Genomic DNA, 25,534 nt, shown 5'->3' on the forward strand with positions numbered 1-25,534 from the left:
CTTTCCTGCCTTCATTATTCATCCACCCACCCAATAAACACTTGTTAAATACCTACCAAATAAAACTGTGGTAAAAGGCCCCACCTAGTGACTGGCACGTAGGAGCATGAATCCCCTTCCCCCTACAAAGCACAGTGCCCTTTATTTCCTTGTGTCTGAGATAATTGGCTTCACCAAGATAATCTCCCAGGTTGCTTCTGAAAACCTCTTGCTGTTATGCCAGCCTTTTCTCTTCCCTAGAAGGTAAACGTGGGGTGCTTGTCTGTGTATCCTGACCTCTCCCCATTGTCAAAGCACAGTTATGCCTCCATCAGTGACTCTAAAGAAGAAGAAAAGTTAGAGAACAAGCTTTCCGTTGTCTCTGGGGTTACTGTGTCCCAGGGAGCAGCCAAATGGCATCTATTCAAAGAGCACCCTTATCTAGGGAAGAAAAAAAATGAATGGGAACTATTTCCCATTTTTTAAGTCTAGCGTTTGCTCTCTGTCAGAAGTTTAAAAGGAGTTCATGCTCAGTTTCACCAACTGACAGGTCTTTGACATGTATGCTTAAGGTTCTGCTTCTCTCGCTTGGTGTCTGGAGCTTTGCAAACACTGGGAACTGATTATTCTCTTTCCAAACATGCAGCCTTCATGACTCCAGGTTTTTCCTAAATCCGCTCTTTACTTTAATCTCCATCACATAAGATTTATTAATTGGAGATAGTTTTAGAAGACATGATATATTCCAAAAAATACACTGATAATTTTACTTATAAGGGATCATTCAGAAAATTGAAAACATTAGTCCAGTATAAACTGTTAACAAATATTCTTGGCATTCTGTTTTTTGATTTTTACAAAAGACAGATACTTTGCTTAGACCATAGTTCTTACATAATGATTCTTTTCCTTGCTGAAAGAGCAGCAGTTACTGGAAGCAGCAAGCCAACGTTCCACAAGCCACTATAAATTTAGCAGCCTTTCTCCTCATTCTGCAAGTGTGCATGGGTTTTTAAAATAGTCTAGCCATATCCTGGATCCTGTAACAGTGTGCGTCAGCTGTCTCCATGGAACATCGATATTGTATATGTGTGTGTGTGTCTGTGTGATTGATTGGATGCCTGGGCTGAGGCATGGGTAGTTGTTTATTTCTACTAGTCATTTTAGTTTACTAGTCAGACTTGGCCATCCTGTTCTTAAGGTGCCTTTTTGCACAGAACTGAACATTTGATGCTCAGTCCAACTAAGCCAGAAGCCCCCCAGTTCATCTCCCTGAACAGAGCAGCCCCCCTGCCCTCACCGCAGCTGTGGGTCTACACTGCTGGTGAACAAGAGGAAGTGGAACATGAGGATGGGTTGGCCAGAGGCTAGTTTCCATTTGTGTGGTAATATTCACATAGCAGACTTGGTTGGATTCCTTGACTTTAATGTCAGACCAGGAATCCTTTAAAAAAAAAAAAAAAAAGTAGGAAAATCTTTTCATTGGAAAATGTCTTAGAACCAAAGAAAATGGCAGAGGAATATTGTGCTGTATTATAAATGAAGCTGGTGGTATGAGTGTCTCTATTCTGTTGCTGTTTTCTTGGATTTGCCTGTTAGAAACATGGACTTGTCTTTGCATGAAATTTATCCTTTGAAATAATTTTGTATTCCCTTTTATTCATATATTTAGTTTATTAGTTAAATGTTACTATGTAACAGATGAACCCAAAACTTAGTGGTTTAAGACATTTAATTACTCATGAGCCTGCAATCTGGGCTGGTTGGGCTCAGCTATGCAGTTCTTTTGCTGTTCTTGCTTTAACCAGACTGTGATTGCACTCAGATGGCAGGTTAGCTGGGACAGAACATAGCTGGGAATCAGGGATGACTGAGCTTCTTTTTTTCACCATGTAGTGTCAGGACCTCTCACTGTCCAAGTGGCCTCGCCATGTGGTCTTTCCATATGGTCTCTTTTGCAGGGTCACTGGACTTTGTACACGGTGGTTAGGATCACAAAAGCAGAAGCCGCCAGGCCTTCTTAAGGCTCAGGCACAGAACTAGGAGGTTGTCACTTCTGTAGCTTTCTTTTGGTTAAAGCAAATCATAGGAACAGCTCAACTCAAGGGGAGGGGGCTCTACAAGGTATGAATACCAGGAGGCATGCTTTATTGGAGGCCACCATGGAACAGACTGCCCCACAGTCATCTCCAATCAAATGATACTTATCAAGTGCATGTCATGTGCCAGGCATTGAGCATCCAATGGTGAACACACAGTGCATCGTCCCTGCCTTTATGGAGTTTATAGTCTGGGGGAGCACAGGAAGTCAGGAATCAGAAAATTACTATGCAGGGTGATGTGTGTGGCACTGAGAGGAGTGCTAGTGCCCTGGGAGCATGCCTGGACTTCATGGAAGAACAGAGGAGCCATCCCATGGAGATGGGCAAAGAGGGTTGCTAGCAAAAAACCCCAGCATGCTCGCAGGCCAAAAGCCAAGAGAAAACATCGCCCTTCTGTGGAACTGAAAGAAGTTCTGTGTGGCTAGAGATTTGAGTGTAGAGAGTAGGGCTGTGTGAGTTGTTTGGTGGGGGTAGAGGAAGAGTAACAGCAAAGGTCTGCAAAATAGAAGGCCAGAGAGTTAAGCAGGCTCCTCATCACATATTGAGGGCCTGGTAAGCCATGTTAAGATTAGACTTGACCTCAGTCATAATGGGAAGAAATTTTAAGCAGATCTACCTTTCAGAGAGATCACAGATTCAGCAGACTGTGAATGGAGGGACCTGGGCCTGGAGACCTCCAGGAAACTGTTTAGGGGCCAGGCAAGGGAGAGTAGTGGAAGGCCAAGGGTTTGGAGCACAGGGGATAGATTCCAAAGATACTACAAAATAGAATCTACAAATCTTGGTGATTGATTGATTCGTTCTGTGTGTGTGAGAGAGGGAAGAGGTAAGGGTGACCCTCAGGTTCTTGGCTTGGGCAGCTAGTGACGGTCTCATCCACTCCAGTAGGAAACCCTGGAAGAAAGGCAGGGTTAGATCCCATCGGAGTAGGCTGGAAGCACCAAGGAGAGCCACCTGGAATGTACCAAGTCTGATTCCTTTGGGTTTTAGTCCAATGCAAATGTTTTTCCAACTATTACGTTGTGAGATCAGTGGGTGCTTCTTAGCTTCTGCTTAACTTCCACATGTCTCTCTCACACATTGTTCCTTACTGCTTCTCCCCTGTCCTCCCATGGAAAAGAGAGTGACCAGGTCTGAGGCAGGAGTGTCCAGGGATGTCATCTTCTTGGACCATTCACTTCGAGGGCAGTGGTTTGGAGACACTGGTAATGGAGAGTTATAGGATTTGGGGTCCGTGGCTTGCAGAGAGCAACTCAGGCCACAGGGTTGAGAAGTGCAAAGGCAAGGGTATTTGGGGGGAAATTGGAAAAAGAAGGGGGGAAAAACAACTAAGCTAGTTAAGAAAGTTAAGAAGTAACTGAAGACATGATAAAGGCAAGGAAAACAAGGCATCCATCTGAGGAGAAAAAAGGAACAACAGAGAAAAGGCAAAGAGAAAGAGATGGCTCCACAGGCTATGGCCTTGGTCATGGAAGATTCTATAGTTGTTTTTCTGTGCCTCCTATTTACATTTGCATTCATAAAATAAGCCTCCCCCACTGAAAGCCTTGGTGGGCTTTTAGATAGCTTTCTTGTTATATAAAAAAGGAAATGAACCGTTAATACATTAAGGTAACCTCTAGTCCTTTTGTCAAAGAAAAGTAACCCTAAGAAAAGAAAGGGACATACAAACCGTTAAAGAGAATTTTTTAAAGAATTGTTGTCTGTTTCCAAGTGATGTGACAGAGAAATATCGATAGCCTGAGAGAATGGAGAGAGAGCAGGTCCCCGTGATCAATTTTTAATAAACATAAATGGTATAATAAATTATGCATCGAGGGATGGTGTAAAGCATTAAACAATGAAGGATAAATAATTTAAATGATTAAAAACTGCCTCTGTCATATGTTTGATGTATGAGAACTCTATTTGAATTTTCTCTTCAAGAAATAGAGGACGATTTTTTTTTAAAGGGGATTTTTCAAAACAGGTTTTTAAAGGGAAAATCATAACGTGGTCGGTCTGCCAAGAAAAGTTGTCGAGCACAGAAATTGTGACTTGCGTAATGCCATGTCCGTGGGTAGCGCCTTGCTGGTAGGTGGTATTGTTTTCTATCAGGAGATCAGTGGTGGGACCACAGCCCATCTCCTAGAAAGCTGAGCCTAGAGTTCTCTTTTCAAGTGTCCAGAGAAACTTTGTCAGGCCACAGGGGTACAGTGACTGCTGTTTCTTATATAGTCTTAAACTTCCAGGATTCCTGGGTAAGAGGTACTGTTCATGCATATTCACTGCCTTGGGTAAACTCCCATTTCTATTCCAAAATTAGGGCAGCTGGATGGATTACAACTGAAGAAATGTCAACAAAGGCATCCCTCTTTTCTTGGGGGCCACTCACCTATGGTTTAGGAAGCCACATTCACCAAAAGCACCATATTATAACACCCAGTGGCTAAGACCACAGGTCAAACCTGTCTAGGTGTGAACCCATTCTAACTTTATCACCTTCGTCATTAGTTGGCCTCCCTGGAGCTCAATTTCTTTATTGTTGAGCATTAAATAAGATACAAATATCAATAGCTTAGCTCAGTGTCTGGAACATAGTAAATGCTCAATAAATGCTTATTATTAGCTACAGAATTATATATTGAGTGCTTATTTTCCCATCTCAGAGCAGTGCAAAATGGACCAATATAACTAGGCAGAAAACCATAAACCTAGGAAATACCTGCCACCTAATCTAAATCAACGATCATTAGCTGTGGTCTAAGAGCCAATTCTGGAAACTGCAGTATTTTAAAAAATAATTGAGTTCAAATACCTTAAGGCAAAGGCTTAAGGTGCTCCAGTTAACCTCAGTCTTCAATATTTCCATTGGTTTACCCCAGCCTGCTTTTATTTCTCTACCTGCCTGGCTCTGAAAGGAGTTTGAGTTTGCCACCTCAAGCTGAATAATTCTATAAAGTTAAATTGTTTTCCTCTAAGTTTCCTAGCTCCTGAAATGTTTCTTTTTAATAAGTGTTTTTCTACCTCCTTTCTTTTTCCTTTAAAAAAAAAAAAATTGTTGATTGATTTTAGAAAGAAAGGAAGGGAGAGAGAGAGAGACAGAAAGAGAGAGAGAGAGAGAGAAACATTATTTGTTGTTTCATTTATTTATGCATTCATTGGTTGATTCTTGAATGTGCCCTGACCGGGGATCGAACCCACAACCTTGGCATATCGAGATGACACTCTGACCAACTGAGCTACCTAGCCAGGGTGCTCCTGAAATATTTTAATTAACTTGGGGCATCTGATAACCTTAATGGAGATAGGAGGGAAAAAAATCATTTTCCCCCCCAGCTGAATAATTCTGATAAAATTAAAGGCCAAACATGCCAATAGATCTTCTGCCAGTTGTTTACTTTGTTCTTATTTCAAATTAATATTTATCTTAATACCCATGTAGCCATTATATCGGAACTATAAACTACCACAATTCAGAATCTGATCATCTAGAAATATAATTGCAGCCATTTATGGCTGATATTCTGTAAACACATATACATATCAATAAAAGTTAAAATTGTTGGTGCACCAACCACAGGAAACTGAAGTCTCACTGTTAGTGTTTGAAAACATGGCTGCAAATATATTGACACTTCTGCTAATAAGAGGTGGGTCTGTGTCTCTTCTTTGAACCTGGTTGGGGAGAGGGGGTTGTCAATACTTTGATCAAGAGAGACAACTTCTAATCAGAAGTTGACTTTAGTGACTTCTAAGGCTAGGTCACAAAAGACCATACTTCTGCCTTGTTCCTTAGGAACACTTGCTTTTGGAGTTTTGATCCACCAAGTAAGAAGTCCAGCTAGGTGCTGGGAAGCCCACTTGTAAGTGCCCTGGTGGGCTATCTTGGTTGAGCCCATCTTTTAGTCTTCCCAGCCTTGCACCAGACACATAAATGGAAGAAGCCGTCTTGGAAGTGGGTTCTCCAGCCCTAGTATTCTAGCCCCAGTTTTCCAATGATTTCAGCTCAGACCACATATGTTATGGAACAGAGAAGAACTGTGACATTTCTGAATTCCTGACCCACATAATCTATGAGGAAAATGAAATGGTTGTTTTATGCAGCTAAGTTTTGGGGTTGTTGGTTATGCAGCAATAGATAACTGGAGCACTCACCGAACAAGGTTGCCTGGCTTTATATCTTGGGTTGTCACCGTATGACACATATTTATAAGATCTTGACTGTACAAACCACCTGGTCCCATCAAAATATGCCATATTACTGTTAGGTTTTTTTCCATACAAGATAGATATGGGAAGTTAGCTAATCAGTTGACAGATACTTACTGAACTGAGACCCATGGTGAAAGGCCACAAACCAAGCTCTTCCGAAATTTTATAGTTTGCTTAGAAGGGTGTGTCACTGTTGTTTTTCATATTGCAGTAACTCCATATCACCACCTCTAAAGTAGAAATAAGTTTTCCTTGATGATTATGAATTACACAATGCATTAAAAAGCACTTAGGGTTGTTTTTTTTAAAGAAGATAATACAGTTGATACACATAAATGTAATGCAATAATTATTTTAGGTTAATGGATAATGTTAATAGTTCATGCTCTTAAGAGCATTTACAAAGTAATATGAGCATATGCAGGAAGATTGGGCCCTTAGGGCCTGAGGTAACTAGTGCTTTAGAAGCGGCTGAACTGTAATAACAGTCTTACAACTTCCATTTGGAATCAGTTTAATGGTCTTTTTATGAACAGATAATTCAGTCTGAATTTTGAAAATCAGGGTGTGGCAGATCACAGGGCGGATCTCTTCTGAGAGGCGGTGTGGAGAAATCTTTATTCTTTCCAAGGCTGCCTTTTCATCCAGCCAGCAACATAGAATGTCAGACCCCTATCAATCAAAAGTCATGTTCCAGTAGCCAGTCCACAGCACATGTGATGCCAGTCAATTAGGCCGTCTCTGTACACATAAGTTCGCCATGGTGTTGGTTTCATCCAAGTTGTGTGTCCATCACACAAGAGTTCTCAGCAGCATTTGGGCATTTCTTTCTCACTTCATATCCTTCAGAAGAGAGCCACGGGCATGTTGCACCAGAACAGAGATCCCTAGCACAGGTATGACTGGGGATAGATCGCGTGCTTTCTCTTTGTCTAAGACCTTCTATCTTAAAAATATTGTCAGGAGGTACTATTTATGTTTAATCCTAAAAGGAAAACTGAAAAGCTGAAGAGAGTTCATCCTTTTTGAGAAGAGCAGTTGCGTGGCATTATGATTCAGTGAAAGCAGGAAGTCCAGGAAACCCTCTGTATACAGGAGACTGTAGAAGGAGGGACAGAGGGAGTTTTATACACAGTTTTGACCTTACAACCTATAAATTAATCAACAGGTTAATTTAGAGTCCAAATCAGCATTTTTATTTTGAAGCTCTTATACTTTGTGCCTACACAGAGCAGACCATTTACAAAACTGGTGAACTGGACTGTGGATTTAAGAATGAGGAAGTCTCCTGTTCTTTGTTGTTGGGAGGCAGTAATCTTTCATTCAGCCGACACCTGCAAGGTGCCAAGGTCCTTTCACCCTCCCAGGAGGAGACAGACAGGGATGGGAGTGGTGTGGTAGACCACTGGTGGTGGAGTGAGGGGCCTGGCTTTACCTGGGGGGTCTGGAAGGGAGAGGCTGGGCCCTGAACCAAGGCCAGGATTGCATTGCAGGAGACAAACCACTTCTCTCTGAGGTGCTTCTTGCCATAAGTGTCAGTCTTTACTTTAGAGATGTGCTGAGAGATGGAAAGTAATTTATTTGTTTGGCTACATGTTGTTCCAGAGATTTTTTAAGGTCTGATAAAGCAGACTGCAGGGTGGGCCTGGTGGTTCTAGTGGCACATCCTCGCATGTGAAGAAGCTCGTCTCCGGGTGAGCCTACCCCCTTTCCCTTTGAAAGGGCCAGTTATGCTCCAAACCTCCTGCCCCCGTAGAGAGACGTGGAACTGTCACAGGTGCTGGACGACAGTAAAGGGGTTCTTCTCAAAACAAAAATCTGTCTCAAATCTTTACTTCATCAACTTGGTAGAAGGAGAATATGGGGGGAGGGGCTGCCCGGAGGGAAGCTGCTTTATAACTGAGCCTTAAAGTCACTGCAACAGCAGAGTTTCTGAGCTACTGTTGCCAGGACAGGAGGAACCAAGTTGAGATAGAGAGTGGTCTGGTCCAGTGCAGTGGGAAGTTAGGGCTTTCCGTTGTAGGTGAGGTAGAAACTGCATCTATTCAAAATTACTCTTGATGGCTATTTCCTTGCTTGACCTCCAGATGAAGTGGCTGGCTGCCATTCGTGGGCCCTGGCATTTGAGAAGTGTGTGTTTTTAAAGACTGGAATCACTCCGGGTGTGGCATGCTTGTGATGACCGCAGATTTATGTCTGTCATCTCAGGATACTGTGGGGCACAATCATTGTGCAGGATGGCAGGTGAAGTGGCTGCCACTTTAAATTATTTTCTATGTCTCTTTCTTCTTCAAGCATAAAGAGTTGGATTGATGTAAATAAAATAAGCCTGTTATGCAACCGCACAGATGAGAGATGGAATCCCAAAGAGTGTCAGTCCACAGTTTGCACTGTTTGGTTGGAGATTCCTAGATTTTTATTTTTAAAAAATTTGGATAGAGTGAGGGGTTTCATTGTTAACAACAACCCAGCATGGTAGTGATGTTGCTTTGCTTTGTTTGGTTTTGGTCTTATAACCTTATGTCCTTGTCTTGAATCAAGCTATATGAATTTTTAAGCTGAATTTATGCATTTAGTTATACATTTAGTAGCATACTACTTACCATAACTTATCTTCCCCCCCCCGCATATTCCTTATTGCTTAGGAAAGCTTCACACCTATAAAGTCTAGTTACTAAAAATTTCAGCATGCCTTGATGAATATGATAGTTCATGGTGGTAATTTTCTAAAAAGGGAAAATATAATTTATTAAAAACAAAAACCATAATCAGCTCATCCTAATATTTCATTTACTCCTATGCTGCCTCTACTTCTGTCACTGTTGTTAATGATCCATAGTGCCTCAAGGTCAAAGTGCAGTTTATATAAAATTTTCAGGAAACATATTTCAATAATCACACTTATGTTACTAAATTCAGACATGTTCAATCATTTTTGTACATAAATTTGTCCTTGGAAGTTAATTGGTGGATATTACGTTGCTTTCAATGCTATAACTATGTCCCTGAGAGATATGCAGCAGTAATTTAGTAAATAGCACCTAGTTTTATTTCAGGTACCTCCCAGAGCACCAGCTTTATTTCCAGAAGTCGCTTGAAGGCAAAGAAAATAATGGATGCTGATATACAAAAGGTAGTGTTATCCATTCAGGATGACTGTGAGTAGTTAATACAACCTTGAGAGATGTTTATCTTTTGAAAGTTTACCTCATTTACAGAATCATGTGATTCAGCCTGTCTACGGGCACTTCAAAATCCAAATCATAATCCAGAAAATATGTGATAAACACATGTGGCTGGGTTTGATGTTGCTCAACTGGATATGATCCACACTCTGATTGTAACCTGAATAAATCCCAAGATGGTCCAGATTCTGCTTGGAGTCTCACTCAAAGAAAATGAAAGCCAGAAAGCCTTGAAGAAGCTAGAAAGCCTTGAAGAACATATCTCTTTAAGTTTTTCTAAAAGGCACAGCTTAAAGGTTTTATACTTCACACCACATGAACAGCTTCTCCAAAATTCTGTGTAGCCATCTATTCCTCTACCTGTACTAGTGGCCACTGCTAACCCTCTCTTTGTCTTTCTCATACACATAGTGTTCCACTGGCCGTGAAGCTTTCCTCATTAAAAAAAATTATGAAGGTATAATTCACATTTCATTTTCCTCCTTATTTTTGATCAGACACACATACATCCAACTCTTTCAAATTTAGAAGCATAAATGCTATACCACCTTCAGGCTGAAAGTGCCCATATGGATTTCCTGTTCTACTTCCTAAAGGGACTGCGCCTCTCTTGGGCGACTGGAGGACCTGTAGCTCCACTTACCCTGATTCCTGAATATCCTTTATTTCCTTCAGGCATAGCACCCTCAGAAATAAAGCTCATTGCTCGGCTCTGTGCTTCTTGTGAGAAATTCTAATATAGAATTTCCCGATAATAAAATTTGCACGTACTAACAGTAACAGTAGCCACCATTTATGCATTGCACTGGCTAAGCTCTTTGAATGCACCATCACATACAATACTTATAAAATTATGCCCATGTTACAGATGAGAAAACTGGGACCCAAAAGAATAAAGTAATTCACTGCAACTAGTAAGTAATGGATTTGTTATTTGAACCGAAGTAGTTTGATTCCAGAAGCCTTCCTTTTAGGAGTGATGTAGCTTATTTACCAATTCTGTCCTAATCTATGTGCTCTTAAATATGGAAGGGAGGATGCATCTGAGTAGGAAGACAGTGCAAATATAGGCAGTTAATTAGGTGTTCTCTTGGTTTCATGTTATGCATGTGTGTGAGGAAAACATAAATTCTGAATCAGAGCCACAAATCTTCATACTCTCCCAGCACCCTGTGTATACTTTGGAATTATTTACATTAATTTCTGTTCTTCTGTTCTCTATTGAACCTAACAGAAAGGAGCAACAAATGTGTGAGACTGTCTTGGTTCTTAGTACTGTCTACCACCTCCAGAGTTCTTTATTTACGAGGTTTCTTAAAACTCACACTGGATTAATGGCAAAGCTTTCTTTATGTGCCTTTATCCAGTCTTTTTATGAACAAGGAAATTTGCCATATCCTTCCAGTGTTTTGATCAACAACAAAGATAAGTGAGGGGCCTAGTTATTTGGAATTCAATGGCATGATACTGGAAAGGGCCAGTTTGGTTGTTGGCATCAGGCCCTGTAGTATGCCAAAGAAGAATGACTCTGCTAGGGCCCTGCCTTTGAAGATAGCTGGCCAGAAGCTTGATGATTCTGGCTTAGATTACATTTCAATGGCATAAACAAGTGTCCCAGAATGCAGTGCATCAGCACGAGAACTTTCTTGACCTTTCATCTTCCTTTTGGCTGCTCCAAGGCCTCAAATAGCTACGCATGGTGCCTTTTTGCATGATAGCTAATGAGGAAAGCCTTTGACATGACATAATGCTTCCACATCCTCCAGGATTCGTGTAGAAACAGTTGCTCTGGGGTATGACTGGACTGTTTGACCTACATTGTGAAGCATTGACTGCCAAGGGCGGGCCTCCCTACAGTTCCTCCCTGCACAACATGCACATGGTGCGCGTGGGTCTAAGTCTCTCCAAGAGACAGAGCAACAAGGAGGCAGGTTTTGTGTATACTGGAAATGACACCAGACTTGTACTCAGAAGCTTGAGGTTTAAATCCCAGTTCTATCACTTACTTACTTTGAACAAATCTCTTCAACTCTTAGAACCTTAGTCTTCCCCTTTATATTATGAGAATGGTTAAAAATAATATTTAATTCATAAAATGTTTATGCAGCTAAATTAACTTTTTAAAATATTATATTAGAACAGAAACACTCTTTGAAGGTAGTGTATCACTTCTTTGTGGTCCAAGCCAGGATCTTAGTCCAGGACATTGAAATTAACTGGCAGGTCTTCAAACATTTGCTACACCTTTATCCCTGTTCCTTCCTTCCCACTACCCTGTGATTCTCCATGAAAAATTAAATATGGAATTTTAATGTTAGCCTCCATTCAAACACATACACATATTAAAACATGCACAAAAAATACCTGGTTGGGTATTTTTATGGCTGGAATTTCCCACATCACCATGCACTGATATGAAAGCTTTAGAAAGGTGGAAACTACCTTTTTTGGGGGGCAAAAAAATGTGGGTTCTTGTTGATTCCTGTGCTTTCATAACTATGCAGTAGGAAGCTAAGCATTCTAGTCTCTGAGCAAATCTAACATCATTTTTCTTCTTTGAATTCCTCAACTCTTTAGAGGATATGTTTACATTCTTATGATCTTACAGTGAAGCTTCTTACCTAATTCTAGAATAGATTCCTTAGCTGATGATGACTTCCAATGACTAGAAGTAAGAAAGCAGGAAATCCACCTTGCCATCCTCCCTTCTGCAGACACTGCTACAGATCTCCAGATTGCCTGCATGTCTTAGAGGCCAAAATTTCCACAAATGTTCCCCAGGATGTTCCTGGTCACTGGGTTCTTGGCTGTCCCTCTACCCTACGCATACCCACATGATTTGTGAGAGCTATAGCCAGTCCTCCACCTAGGAAAAAGTGAGAGAAGTGGATGGAGACCTGGCAGCATATTCTTTTAGAAGGGTTTCTGATGCCTGTGTAATGTCATCCCCCTCAACACACAATTTATTATTGTTATTAACATGAATCTAGCATTAAATTTACCAAAACAATGGGCTGATCTTACCAATTAGCAGGGTCTTACTATGTAGTTGTCTGATACTCACCAAGAAAGGTCACATGTATTTGATCTTTAGAAAAAAGTATAGGTAGGATTTCTGAACCATTCCATATTAAAATACACACACACAATCGGGGTAGAGGGTACTGCAATAATAGAAGCATGGTCAATCAGTAGAAGTCAAGAAAAGGGGGAAAAACAGGAACAAAGCAATGTAATAGAATACATCTGATAAAATGGAAAGAATAAGGTAAACATATAACAATAAATGTGACTAGGTTAAACTCCTCTGATAAAATTGGTGACTAAAAAGATTGATTAAAAAGATAATCTAGCTATATGCTGTCTTCAAGAGTCATATGTACACCGAAATTAGAAAGGAAGAATAGAAAGGATAGGTTGGTGAATGCTAACTAACAAAACAAAAATAGGATGATAATATTCATATTAAAAAGTGTGGGGTTAAATGTAAAAAGAAATATTGAATAAGACACAAAAGAATAAGGGAGAGGTCAGACAAGGAGATTCAATAATAATGAAGCTTCATGCACTGAACATCGTAGCACTGGATAATTTAAAAACACAAAGTTTTCCATAATCATAGTGGGAGACTAACAAAAATGCTTTCAGAATTTGATCAAATAGACAAAAATAAGCAGGAACAGAAGATTTGAGTAACACTGTTTTTGTTATTTACCTAACCTAACAAATAGGAAATACACACTTTTTTTTTAAAAGACCATGGAGCATTTACAAAAGTTGATGAAAGACTAGAACATAAAGAAACTTCACAATTAACTAAAAAGTGGACATACTGGTCACTTGTGACAGTAACATAGCATTGAAAATTAACAGAAGATGGCTCCTACTCCCACCTCCATCCAAGCTTCAAAACTAAAATAGTACCCTTTTAAATAGTTCTTGGGTCAAATAGGAAATCACTACTGAAATTATAGACTATTTGAAAATTAAAAATGAGAATATAATGCTTTGAAATGTGTGGGATAGGACTAAAAATACACTTAGATAAAAAGTTAAGGCTTTTATTTAAGAGGACTGAAAAGAAACAAAGTAAGTTTGTAAGTTAAGAAGCTAATAAATGAAAACAAAATAAGACAAAGTACATGGAGGGAAATAATAAATGTAAATTAATTATTAGAAAAATTAGAAAGATTGGCAGTAAGGTGAAAGAGCAAGGTTTATGAGCTGCTGGAATGAGGTTGGAAAGCTGAGTTAATGGCATAAAAGAAGCTATTCCTGTCCTTAATTGCCACTTAGGTTTGGTTGAGGTGAAAAGCATGTGCAGAAAATAATCACAGAATAGGACTACATGCAATAAAGTTCCTGTTTGTGAGTTATATGTGAACCACAAAGAGCAGCATTAGGCTCTGTGTGTCTGGTGTCAGGCAGAGCTGAGCTTACATGTTGGCTTCAGCCTTATCAAGGGGCCCTGGATAGGTTACTTAGCCTCTCTAACTTGGTTACCTTTTCTGTAAAGTGGGGATCACAGTACCTGCCTCCCAGGATTACAGTGAGAATTAAATGAAAGTATATATGTAAAACATTTAGCTTAGTGCAGCATCTCCCGTCTCTTCTGGATGTTTGTGAGATGATTAGGGCACTATCAGAAGCTTAGTACATTTCACACAGGAGTGAGACAGAGAATAGTGTTTAGAGTAGCCAAGTTCTGCCTACCTGGAGGAAAGGATTGGGCATTTTGTCAGTCACTGAGACACACCCATGGTGAATGGTTGCACAAGATTCTGTCTGTTAAAAGAAAATTTCTATAAAACATGATACTCCCAAAGCAGCAGTGGTTCATGAGCTGGAGAGAAGATCTGGCCACAGAGAAAGGAATGGCCAGTTCTGCCAATTGACAGTCAGTTGGCTTCTCTGAGTAGGGAAGGCGGGATCAAAGAGTCCTTCCTGGTCTGTAAATGCTTTTACTGTTCATTAACAGGAGGGAAACATCATTCTGGTAACCCTTCTGTGTCAGCATTCACCTCCTCAGGTATGATGATGGATTCGTGAGATCTTGAAAAGGTAAACATAAAAGGAGTCAGATAGTAAACACAGAAAAAAATGAAAAGAATTTAACCCCCCCACCCCGCCCCGCCCCTTTTCTACACTTAGGACTTGAGAATTTGTGGTTTGAGGTAAAGGTAGATAATAGGTCTGGGAGGAGGTAGGAATCATGGGTAATTTTAATGTATGTAGATGCTACACATCAAGCCATTTTAATCAAAATATGTGTTCATAGGGTGGGGAAATCAGTGAAAGTAGTGAAATGATATCTCTGGTCCAAACAAGAACTAATGGACTGCTCTGTCTCCCTTCCCAAGACACTATCAGCTGTAAGGTGTACCATCACATTAATGACAGATGGGGGGGGGAGAGAGAAGACATGATTTTAAATGTATACTTTGATTCCAGGAATGTTAAAATATGAAGGGAAAAAAACACTACCAACACAAAGATGCATCTTGGAATTTCACTCAGCTGGTATTGGTGTTTTATGAAAGCAACAATTTTTTTTTTTTTACTAATACATGTGGCAGAACTAATGAAAATTAAAGGCAAATAAAAAATTTCTCAGGCCCCTAGGTTTGTTTTCTTTCATTCTCTTGTGAAGACAGAAAAAATCATGGACAGCTGGGGAGGTACTGTGCACAGTGAGCCTGGAGCGTCTTGTAGTGCCAGAACATAAGTGCTCACAAACAAAAAGCAAAAAATCAAATTGATAGAAGTATGTCAGAGGATCCCAGGAACCAACTGAGAGAGCTCCCTATGGCCAAAGGTGGAACAATTTGAGCAACAAAATAAAGTAGTGTTGAATTATAACCCAAAATATAAAATAAATACCCATGAGGCCCTACTGCTATAAATAAAAGATTGACTAAATTAGTATGTAGGTAAAAGAGACAAGTCTTCCATGCAGGAAAATTTCAAATAATTTATGTAGGTACTCAAGGTTTTCCTTCCAAAGTATGCAGTATGGAAAGGCGTGGGGACAAGTTTACAGTGGAGAAACCTGACACTACCTCGGGCGATAAGGCCAACATCAACACTATTTAATTATGTTGGCGATATATATGCTTGATATGTGATCAAAATGGCACTTTACCTCTGTGGTCTTACTCCAAATAACCCATAACTCCAGTCTTATCATAAGACAAACATCAGGAGACAAATCCCAATTGTGGGACAGTCTACAAAATGCCTGGCGAGTACTCAAAACTGTCCAGGTGATCAAAACAAGGGAAGTCTAAGAAACTGTCATAATCCAAAGGAACCTAAGGCGACATGATGACTAAGTGTAATGTGATGTCCTGGATGGGATCTGGGGACAGAAAAAAGACATTAGGGAAAAACTCAGAAAAATCTAAAGTAACTATAGGTAGTTCGTAATAATCTATCAATATTGGTTTATTTACTCATATATCATTCTAAAGGTAAGACTTTAATAGTGGGGAGACTGTGTGCATCAAGGGAGAGAACTCTAATCTTCTTAATTTTTCTATAAATCTGAAACTGTTCTAAAAAATAAAGTCTTTTAAAATTTTTTAAATGCCTAAACAGAAGAAAAAAAAAAAGAAGAAGAAGAAGGACCTCATGGACAGGACACCTGGTGAAGGATTTCAAGGGAAAGTTATAAAGCATTTTGTTAAGACCTTTAAAAATTCCACAGAGCATGGCTTAAGTAGAACATATGTAACTGCTTAGTTGAAAAATGGAACTGGCAGCTTCACCCAGAGTGTGACACTTCTAAATACATTCAAATGGAGCCATTATTATTTATCATCCTTGTAGTACTTTGTTTTTTTCAAGATGGCAAAATTTTCCCATTACTCCTATGCCATGCTTATATCCATCTTGACTCAATTGGCTAATCTAACTGTACAGTTCGATCAGAAAACCAGCCATCAGTTGTCAGAATGGTAAAACAGTTATACATGTTTTCAAAGCCAGAAATGCAATCATGTGGTGAGACTTCAGGGTTTTACTGTTGTTCAAAGTTCTGACTCTCAGGACTCATTTTCTTACCCGATGTTCTCACATGGAAAACTTCATTGGGGAATTACAGGGTGATATTTTCAAGACTTGGAACAGTGAACTTGTCTACAGTTACCTTTCTAAAAAAACAAACAAAAAGTCCCTTGAAAAGCATTTGGGGGAAAAAAATTATGCCAGGGAAGCCAAATAGAAACAGCTTTGGGGTTTCTACACTGAGTCAAGTTGTACAAATTGCATATATTCCCCTGGTGCAGGGCATCGTTTGACTCCCACACACCACTTCCTACATCCACCAATTCCAGTGTGTTTGGACCTCCAGAGAGCTGGAGAAATTTTACAAGGAAAGAGGAGGGCACTGAACACAGAAGCAAGGAAACTAGAAATGGCAGGCCTGGGCTTTGTGCTTGGTCCTGCCTCAGCTCTCCTCCAGTCTGCCCCTTGTTGGGGACTCTGAGGAGCACCTCCAGGCACTCCCCTCTGGAGCTCTTGCCAGGCCAGCATCAGGGCCCCCCAGGGCCAGGCTCACATGCCACCAGGAACCCACCACCATCCCACAGGAAGGAGATGTTGATGTCAGCTCTTTGAGGGGAAACCAAAAGGCTGGCATATTTTGAGACCAGCAGGAGGGAAATGTCTGCCAGTTATTTAGCCCCTGGAGGCAGAGAGTATGGTCACTTTGTTTGCTGAACCAAGAATTAGGGCACACTGTCTAACAGCAGGGCTGAATAGACTGGATGTGAACTTGAGACTGTCCCAGGAAATTCAGGGTGTTGCTGCAGGATCCAGAAATGCCAGCTGAGTCCTGGGTGCTCCTTTGTGGTGGCGCCCTCCAGAGTGCATCCTGGGTGCAGTGCCAAGGCCGCCCTTCCTCACCCACCCGAGGGTGGCAGCACAGGCCTTGACCCATGACAGGAGAGCACCCCGCTCGGCTGAGCCGGCCTGCCCCTTCTCAGCTGCCTTGTCGACCCCAGGAAGGGGGACCCTGAAGCTCAAGAGTCTCTCTCTCCCTTTCCCCGCTCCCTCATTGTGGAGTCACAAGTGTAGGAGTCCAGACGTTGCTGGCCCCTGCCTCGGTCCCTGGCTGAGCCCCCACCTGTGCCCTGGGGATGCCTGAAACCACCTTTCTCTAGCCGCGGTAGCCAGTGTGGAGCAAGCAGCCAGGGGCTATTATCACATGGCTCCGCCGCAGAGAGGCGAGTCAGAGAAGGTGCAGTGAGGAAGTACAGTGTCGCATGCAGCGCTCACAGGAAACTGGCCGAAGACAGCTGGGGAACTTGAGAACTGGGTCGTTTTCTGCCGATTAAAAAGACACAGGTTAGTGCTTTTTTTTTTTTTTTTTTTTTTACCCCCGAAAAACCTTTCATAGCCATTCTAAAATGCCTAAGTGGTTCTCTTTCCTTAACTGTCTTTATTTTTGTTATGTGAGGTAATTGCTCTGGCTTTGAAGGTAAGAGCCAGGGCATAGCTGGCATTGTTCGAGGAGCACACATCCAGCCATTATTGTGAAAATGAAATAAGAATCTCTTACTTCCCGGTTTAGAACTAGGCCTTAAAGAAACAAACCTTCAGATGTGCATTAAATAACTTACTTCGCAGAATTCAGCTAAGCCTCTCCTCCCGTTCACCCATGAGCACAAATCTGAAAGGGGACCCATCAGCTCGTGTTTGCAGGCGGACCCAGGGTGTTCAAAGGGCAGTAGAAATACAGGGATATTGTGGGTAAGAACCTGCTGCGAGGCTGTCTGCAAGGGCTTGTTTTTGTGCACTTTTTATCTGGTAAAACAAATGTTTTGGCTTAAAATATGTTAAAGTAATTTCTCATATCTTTATAAATTCTTAAGTTCCCTTTTCTATTTTTTCCGCCCCGTTCTTCCCTTTTTCCTTCCCTTCGCTTACTAACATCCACGGTGAGTAGAGAGGAGGCAGGGGCAGCTTGCCTGAGAGCTGAGGAAGCCCCCGCAGGGTGAGGAGGCGCCCAGCCGGGCCTGAAGTCCTGAGCTCTGGCTGTCCCTGGAGCTGCGCCCTCAGCCGGAGCTTCCCATATAAAGGGAGATTTGAAGAGTCTAGAGAACAGCCAGAGACCTAGTGAAAGGCTGGAAGGTAGAGCCCAGAAACAGCTGAAGGCCCAAGATTATTCATCCTGTGGCCACAAGGGACAGTTGAATAAAGAACTTCGAGTCAATAAAAGGTCCCTCCACAAAGACCTGCTGCTTTCTGACCTCTATGAAGAAGGAAAATGTCTTAAATTTGAGTTAGAAGAAGGCTACTACATTCTTGGACTGTTAATTAAGGGCTAGAACAAGCTTAGCCAGAGAGGTTGCTGAGCTCTTTTCTGGGCATTTTTTGAAAACGTAGATTTCTTCCGTGGCTCTGTGCATGTGTTGATAGCGGCAGGGAGAGGAATGAAGAGACCAGGACTGGTAGCTTCTCGCTTCATCTGCTCACTCCAGAGCATTTCAGTGTCAGCCCTGGGAAACGAGGACAGAGGGGCGAGGGGTAAGAGCACTCGCAGGGTGTTTACACCCCAGTCGTGCATAATAATCAGGACAGTGCTGAAAGAGAGAAATCCTTGTTTACTCTGACCTCAGATTGCCACATTTTTCATTTTTTACTACCATGTTGTGTAAGAAAATGGAGAGGAAGCAGACAGAACGAGGAGGATTCCAAGTTGGGGATCGCAGCCCACGTGGTTTCAGAAACCCTGCCCTGGCCCACATTCCCATGGGGGCAGGAGGGGGGAGGGGAGATTGGAATTTTTTGGTATTTGGAGCCTTTTGAGCAAATAAATGCCTGGAGGAAACACAGGGGACGGCAGTGGGCAGGTCTCTTGCACAGGGCACCAGGAGCACTCCTGAGTGTCAGAAAGGCTTACAGCTCAGAGGTGGCTGGTCATCCCTAGAAGGAGCGCCTCTTTCGGTTTTGTTTTGCGTTTTTCCTTGATCCTAGAGCTTTGTTGTTCAGGAACTTTTGTATTTTGCTAATCTGCTGCTCATAGTAGAAGAAGGTTTTCTATTTTGTTAGAATACTTTCCAGATCGATTTGACGGTTTTTTGGTAAATGCATCCTTCCAGAAACTGTTCTCATTTCATCTGGGGGCATCTGTTCTCTTGGGGCCATTTCACACCCTCTTCTTTAGCTTCCCACCTTCAATGTGTTCCTTTGTGTTTGAGATGCAAGAAAAAAAGGTCTATAGAGTGTCATTATTATACAACACCTCTGATTCCCAAACCTGGAAGTGGTTCAAAAAAAAAAAAAGACAGGGAATGGCAGAAGGCAGTAGATCATGTTGGATGGCAGAGAGCAACTGGAATATTAATCTGGCATGTAATTTTTAGACAGGAATTACTTCCAAGTTAAACACTGAGTTCAGTTTGAAAGTCAAAATCTAGAAAGAGCCCGGCCGGGCGTGGCTCAGCGGTTGAGCGTCGACCTAGGATCCAGGCGATCGGGGTTCAATTCCCGGTCAGGGCACATGCCCGGGTTGCGGACTGCAGCCAATCAGTGACTCTCTCATCACTGATGTTTCTCTCTCTCTCCCCCTCTCCTTTCCTCTCTCTGAAATTAATAAAGATATATTTTTTTAAAAAATCTAGAAAGATAAATGGTCACCTTTTAGCTGGAGACAAAATGGTGAATTTTATGGGGCATGTTAGTGAATTCTCTAAGTAAGAGGAAAGAAGGAGGCTAACTTCACAAATCCCTCTTCTCCTGGACCCTGACATACAGACAGCCTCTTCTCCCCAGAACCCCAGAGTCAGCACCCACCAATGTTTGGGTGGCCTGGGCTTCAGACATTCATGCTGGTAGGGAAAAAAGAAAATAATACTCTGATGAGTGCAACCTGGACACTCATTCATCCTGGGTCATCTTTTTGAGCTGACACCAGCATGTCTGGAGGCCTGGCTCTCTGGGCTTCTCAGAGAGAAGTTCCTGGGCATGTGGAAGGTGTTACAGTTGTCACCACCATCATACTGGGACATACTGGGAGTCATAGTTTGTTTTTTAAAATTGTGATAAAATATACATAACATAAAATTGACCATCTTAGCCATTAAGTGCGTAGTCCAGTAGTGTTAAATACACTCACATTGTTGTACAACCAATCTCCAGAACTTTTCCATCTTGCTAAATGGAAACTATAGCCATTCAACAACTCTCCCTTTCCTCTTCCTCCAGGCCCTGGCAACCACACTGTACTTTCTGTTTATGAGTTTGACAATTTTAAGTACCTAATTTGAGTAGAATCATAAGAGGTGGGCAAAAGTAAGCTTACAATCATGATTATGCAAAATACAGAGTTTATTCTTGTGTTATTATTTATTAATTATTGTATTATTTTCTATAGGAACAACTGTGAACCTTTTTTTGCCCCACCCCTGTATAGTATTTGTCTTCTTATAACTGCTTTATTTTACTTAGCATAATGTCCTCAGGGTTCACCCATGTTGTAGCATGTTGGAATTTCCTCTCTCTTCAGGGCTGAATAATATTCCATTACATGTGTGTACCACATTTTCTTTACCCATTTACCTGTGGATGACATTTGAGTCATAGCTACCTTTGGCTATTGTGAATAAGGCTGCTGTGAACATGGGCATACAAATATCTCCTTGCCACCCTGCTTCATTCTTTTGGGTATGTACCCAGAAGTTGAATTTCTAGATCATATGGGGATTCTACTTTTAATTTTTTTGAGGAACTACTATACTGTTTCCCATAGCAGCTGTACTGTTTAACATTCCTACCAACAGTGCCTAAGGGTTCTAATTTCTCCACATCCTGAACAATACTTGTTATTTTGTTGTTTCGTAGTAGCCATCCTAATGGATGTAAGATGATATCTCATTTTCATCTGCATTTCCCTAACAATTAGTGATGTTGAACATCTTTTTATGTGCTTGTTGGCCATTTGTATATCTTCTTTAGAGAAATGTCTGTTCAAGTCTCTTGTCCATTTTTAAATGAGGTTATTTGTTTTTTTGTTGAGTTATAGGAGTTCTTTATTCTAGATATTAGGGAATCATAAATTTTTAAAAAGTTTTGAATGTTCAGCCCTAGCTGGTTTTTCTCAGTGGTTAGAGCATAGGTCTGTGGACTGAAGGGTCCTGTGTTCGATTTTGCCCAAGGGCATGTACCTCAGTTGTAGGCTCAATACCCAGCCCCGGTCAGGGCACATGCAGGAGGCAACCAATTGATAATGTCTCTCTCACATTGGTGTTTCTCTCTGATGTTTCTTTCTCTCTCTCTCCCTTCCACTCTTTCTAAAAAGCAATGGAAAAAATATCCTTGGGTGAGGATTTAAATAAATAAATAAAGTAGTGAATGTTCAGGTTCTAACGTTCACATCATCTGCTATGAACCAGTTGCCTCCTGTGGTTTACAGCCTTGGCAAAGATCACGAGTGTCAATAATGTGATTTTTTTCAACAATATATTTTTATCTTGACTCTGAAATGCTACACAGTCTCAGTCATTTTCACCTTATAAGCAGTTCAGTTTTCCAGAGCTTACAAAGGTAAAGGAAAGGAAAAGAAAGGGAAGAGAAGAGAGTTTGGGGTAACTTTTTTTATTCTTTCTATGATTTATACTTTTTTGGTTACATAAACTTCAGGAAAAAGCCTTACTCTGGATTCTGTTGACTAAAACCAGACTCCATACAGGAATAAACATACTTTCTCAGAATCATCCAGTAATTATGTCTCCTCAGACCACCCTCCCTCCAAACCCACAGACTTGAAGGTAGCTCAGATCGTTAACCATTTTCCTTTGCAAAGGCCTCAGACAAATATTATAATTTACTGCTGAGCAGTAGGAGGAAGAGGACTTAGGCTGTTGCCCAGGAAGAGGAGCAAGGACAGCGAGACTCCTGCAGGTGGGGCGTGGTATTTGTTTAGATTACAGATTTTCCGCAAGGCAATTGTGGGGAAGGTGTGATGGAAGTTTGACACAGCGCAGTGCAGTTCTTCTTTTGATGGAGGTGCTGTCTTCTAAATAAAATATTATTAATGCTCATTTATATTTTTTGATGCTGTTACACTTCCAGGGAAGGGACTGCCTTATGCCTGATTGGTTTTTTCCTCTGCCATTTCAATTACCCTCCATTTCTTCAGAAATTCGTTGTTTCCCAAAAAAGACTCTTAGTGTCTCCCCTCACAAAAAAAGGGGGCATCACAAAATGACATGAACAGTTGCATTTGTTTGTTTTTGTTTGTTTGTTTATGAAAGGACAGAGAAAAGCATGACTGGGAAAAGGTGAGTCTTTAAAGGGGAGCCCTGCTATGGTGCAACAAACTGAATCTAAGAGGCGCCTATTCCTAGCTTATGTGACATCCTGTGTCAGTTCCACCAGGAGGTATTGATATGCCACTCACACTGTCATTTCTCAATACTAACTAGAAGTTACTGCTTTGAGACTGTCTAACTAGCTAGCTACCTACCAGCATGCCTGTTTTGATACTTTCTGAAGAATTAGGCTTCCTTTCTACTTTTGTTTGTGCCTGGTTTTAATAATATGTCATATTTTAAGTCCGCTCATTGTATTGGTTTATAATCCTGTGTGTCTTAAAAACAGTCTTTTTTTTATAGTAGGATACATGTTTGCACACACATGCATGTGTACACACACCAATATATATATAATATGTTATATATGTCTTCTAATAGGGAAAAATTCTTTAGGGCACATGTCTCCTCAATTAAGTTCATTAGATAATATCCTGGAACCTACCATTACTTGGAATATGCTGCTATCAGAGTAGGAGGTTATGTATATATTATACCTCTAGATTCATATGGTGGGTTTGCCTGTGAATTTCTATTCTTTCAGTAAATCACTGACTTATTAAGTGGTGATTGGAGCATCTTCTTTGATTAGAGCATCTTCTTTGATTTCCAGGACAGATATGGAAAGATTTGGTCTTCTTAAAGGCTTTAGAGACCTGTAGAATGATCCTGACCCCTGAAAACTGGGTGTGGAACCAATAGAGGGGCTGCCGCCCAATACCTCAGCAGCTTGCTACGCAGAAGGCTGCATGGAGAGAGCTGTTAAAGGGAGCTGGTGTTCCAACTCCACCTTCTCACTGCAGTGGGACTTCTTACGAAAGTCCCAGTTCTAGAAGTCATTTAACTAAATGAACATTCTTGATGAACTGCCACCAGTGCTTCGCCTAAAACCTCTTTCAGAGCAAACAACATGTGCCTTCACTTTTCCTCTTACTCCCCCTGTATTTTCTCTTCTTTCTGCTCTTAAGTCTCACTGCTGTCATTTCGTGCCCATCACCTCTTGAAAATTTGGATCCTAATTCTCTGCTTGGACAGCATGCTTCCTCAGCCAACCCTGTCTCTAAACTCTTTGTTCCTCTTCTCCCAAGCATTAAATAACCTTTCTTGCAAAATGGACAAATCAAGGCCGATGAACAAGATTACCCATATAAAAATGTTTGAGAAGTTTTATGTAGGAAAAATAACTTGGGGGGGAAATGATGTTGTAAAATAGATCCTGAAGAATCAGGAAGGGTAGACAGTTTACTTTTTAAAACTTCTTTTAAGGATTCATAAAGAGGAGCAGTAGGGAAAAGGGAATTGAAAAGGCCAGAGGATAGTTTGCTCTAAAGGACAAAAATGTTAGGTTATTCAAAAAATATTTTTTTCTCCTACTTTGGTGCCAGGAACATCTGGCTTTGGGAAAAGTTTAGGAAAGAAGCTCTCAGATGCTGTTGTCATTATGTAAAACTTAAAGAGGTAGGTAAAAAATAGAATCCTGGAATTTTTAGAAATAGAAGGGACCTTCAGGGGTTTAAGCCCCATCATTTTTAGATTTGGAAACTGAGGCTCAGAAAGGTTAGGTGACTTGTCTTGGTCAAAATAACTAATTAGTGAGAGTAGTAGGTGTAGACCAAGGCTTCTGACTCCAGCATGGGTCACCAGCTCCAGTGTTGAGGGGTCCCAAGGACTTGGAATCTAGACATAGGTGCCCCTCAGGTATCTGCGGAGGCTAGATCCATGCCTAATGGGAGTAGACCAAGAGACTGAGGAGTTTATGAACTCCCAAAATTCCAGGTAAGTGACCTCTACTCAATTCTTGGAAGACAGCACAGCCATATGGGTATAATACAGGTATGGGCAAATACAGGTTTACAGTTGTTTGTATGGGCAATAATTAATAAACGATAATACAAGAATAAACTCTCACAACTGTAAACCTACTTTTGCCCCACCCCTGTATTAGAAGTAGACACCTAATCCATCCTACCTGGAGAAAGTTTGTATGCAGTGAATGGTGAGTCCCCATGGAACAAAGGAGAGGACAGCTCAGAAAGGAAAACTTCCCAGTGGCTGTCTAGGGTTGGCCAGGAAGAGAGACCCTGAATCTCATGGATATGAATATGCATTGAGAGGGGTTGTCCTTTGTGAAGTATGGGGAAGACCAGGGCTCATCATGGTCCACATTAGGTGGCCCTCAAGAGACTTATCCATCCTTAGCTGTGATTCCAAGATCCCTGAACCACCTTCTGAACACTAAGTCAGCTTCTTGGGTACCATTATCTCAGAAGAGTATATTCTGGACAATGGACATGATCACTAGAAATGACATTTGTGAATTTTTGTGTGCCTAGAAGCCTCTTGTGAATTTGTCATGTGGATCAGTCATTCTGAGTCTGATCCCTCTGGCTCCTAGATAAAGGGGAGGTTTTAGGACCTCTGACAAAGTCCCCGTGCTGGAAGTGTGGTGATCTACCCCTCCCTGGTAATGCCACTCTTAAGGTGTCTTTTCTGGGCAAAAAGCGTCCTCTCCTCAATGTCAGTCCTACTTCTTTGTCACTCCTCTTCGAAATTCCACAAAAAGAAGAAAATGATATAACACTTTTATATCACTTAAAATGGGTCCTACTTTTGGACATGACAAGGCCCTTTTGGGACAATGGATGTTTTATGTGGGGTTTTTTGGGGGGGGGCATTTTCTCTTAATTCAGAAATATTTATTGAGTACCTTATATGTGGCGCTTACATTTTAGTAGGAGGACTGTAGAATAACAACAACCCT

The 25,534-nt window shown here is 41.2% G+C and overlaps 1 protein-coding gene across 4 annotated transcripts in view; it reads left to right on the forward strand.

Annotated features, from left to right (window-relative positions):
• WIPF1 (WAS/WASL interacting protein family member 1) overlaps positions 1-25,534 on the forward strand; it is a 108,361-nt gene that overhangs the window by 24,939 nt on the left and 57,888 nt on the right. The window contains exon 1 of one of the 4 annotated variants that reach the window (XM_087819763.1): positions 17,678-17,806. The exons of the other annotated variants lie outside the window; for them this stretch is intronic. The gene's annotated coding sequence lies outside the window, so the exon portion shown is untranslated. Of the gene's footprint in view, positions 1-17,677; positions 17,807-25,534 lie in introns of those variants that run through there. 4 annotated transcript variants of the gene reach the window in all.

The sequence above is a fragment of the Miniopterus natalensis genome, chromosome 8 (genome assembly GCF_054644295.1).
Source record: "Miniopterus natalensis isolate mMinNat1 chromosome 8, mMinNat1.hap1, whole genome shotgun sequence".
NCBI classification, from domain to species: domain Eukaryota; kingdom Metazoa; phylum Chordata; class Mammalia; order Chiroptera; family Miniopteridae; genus Miniopterus; species Miniopterus natalensis.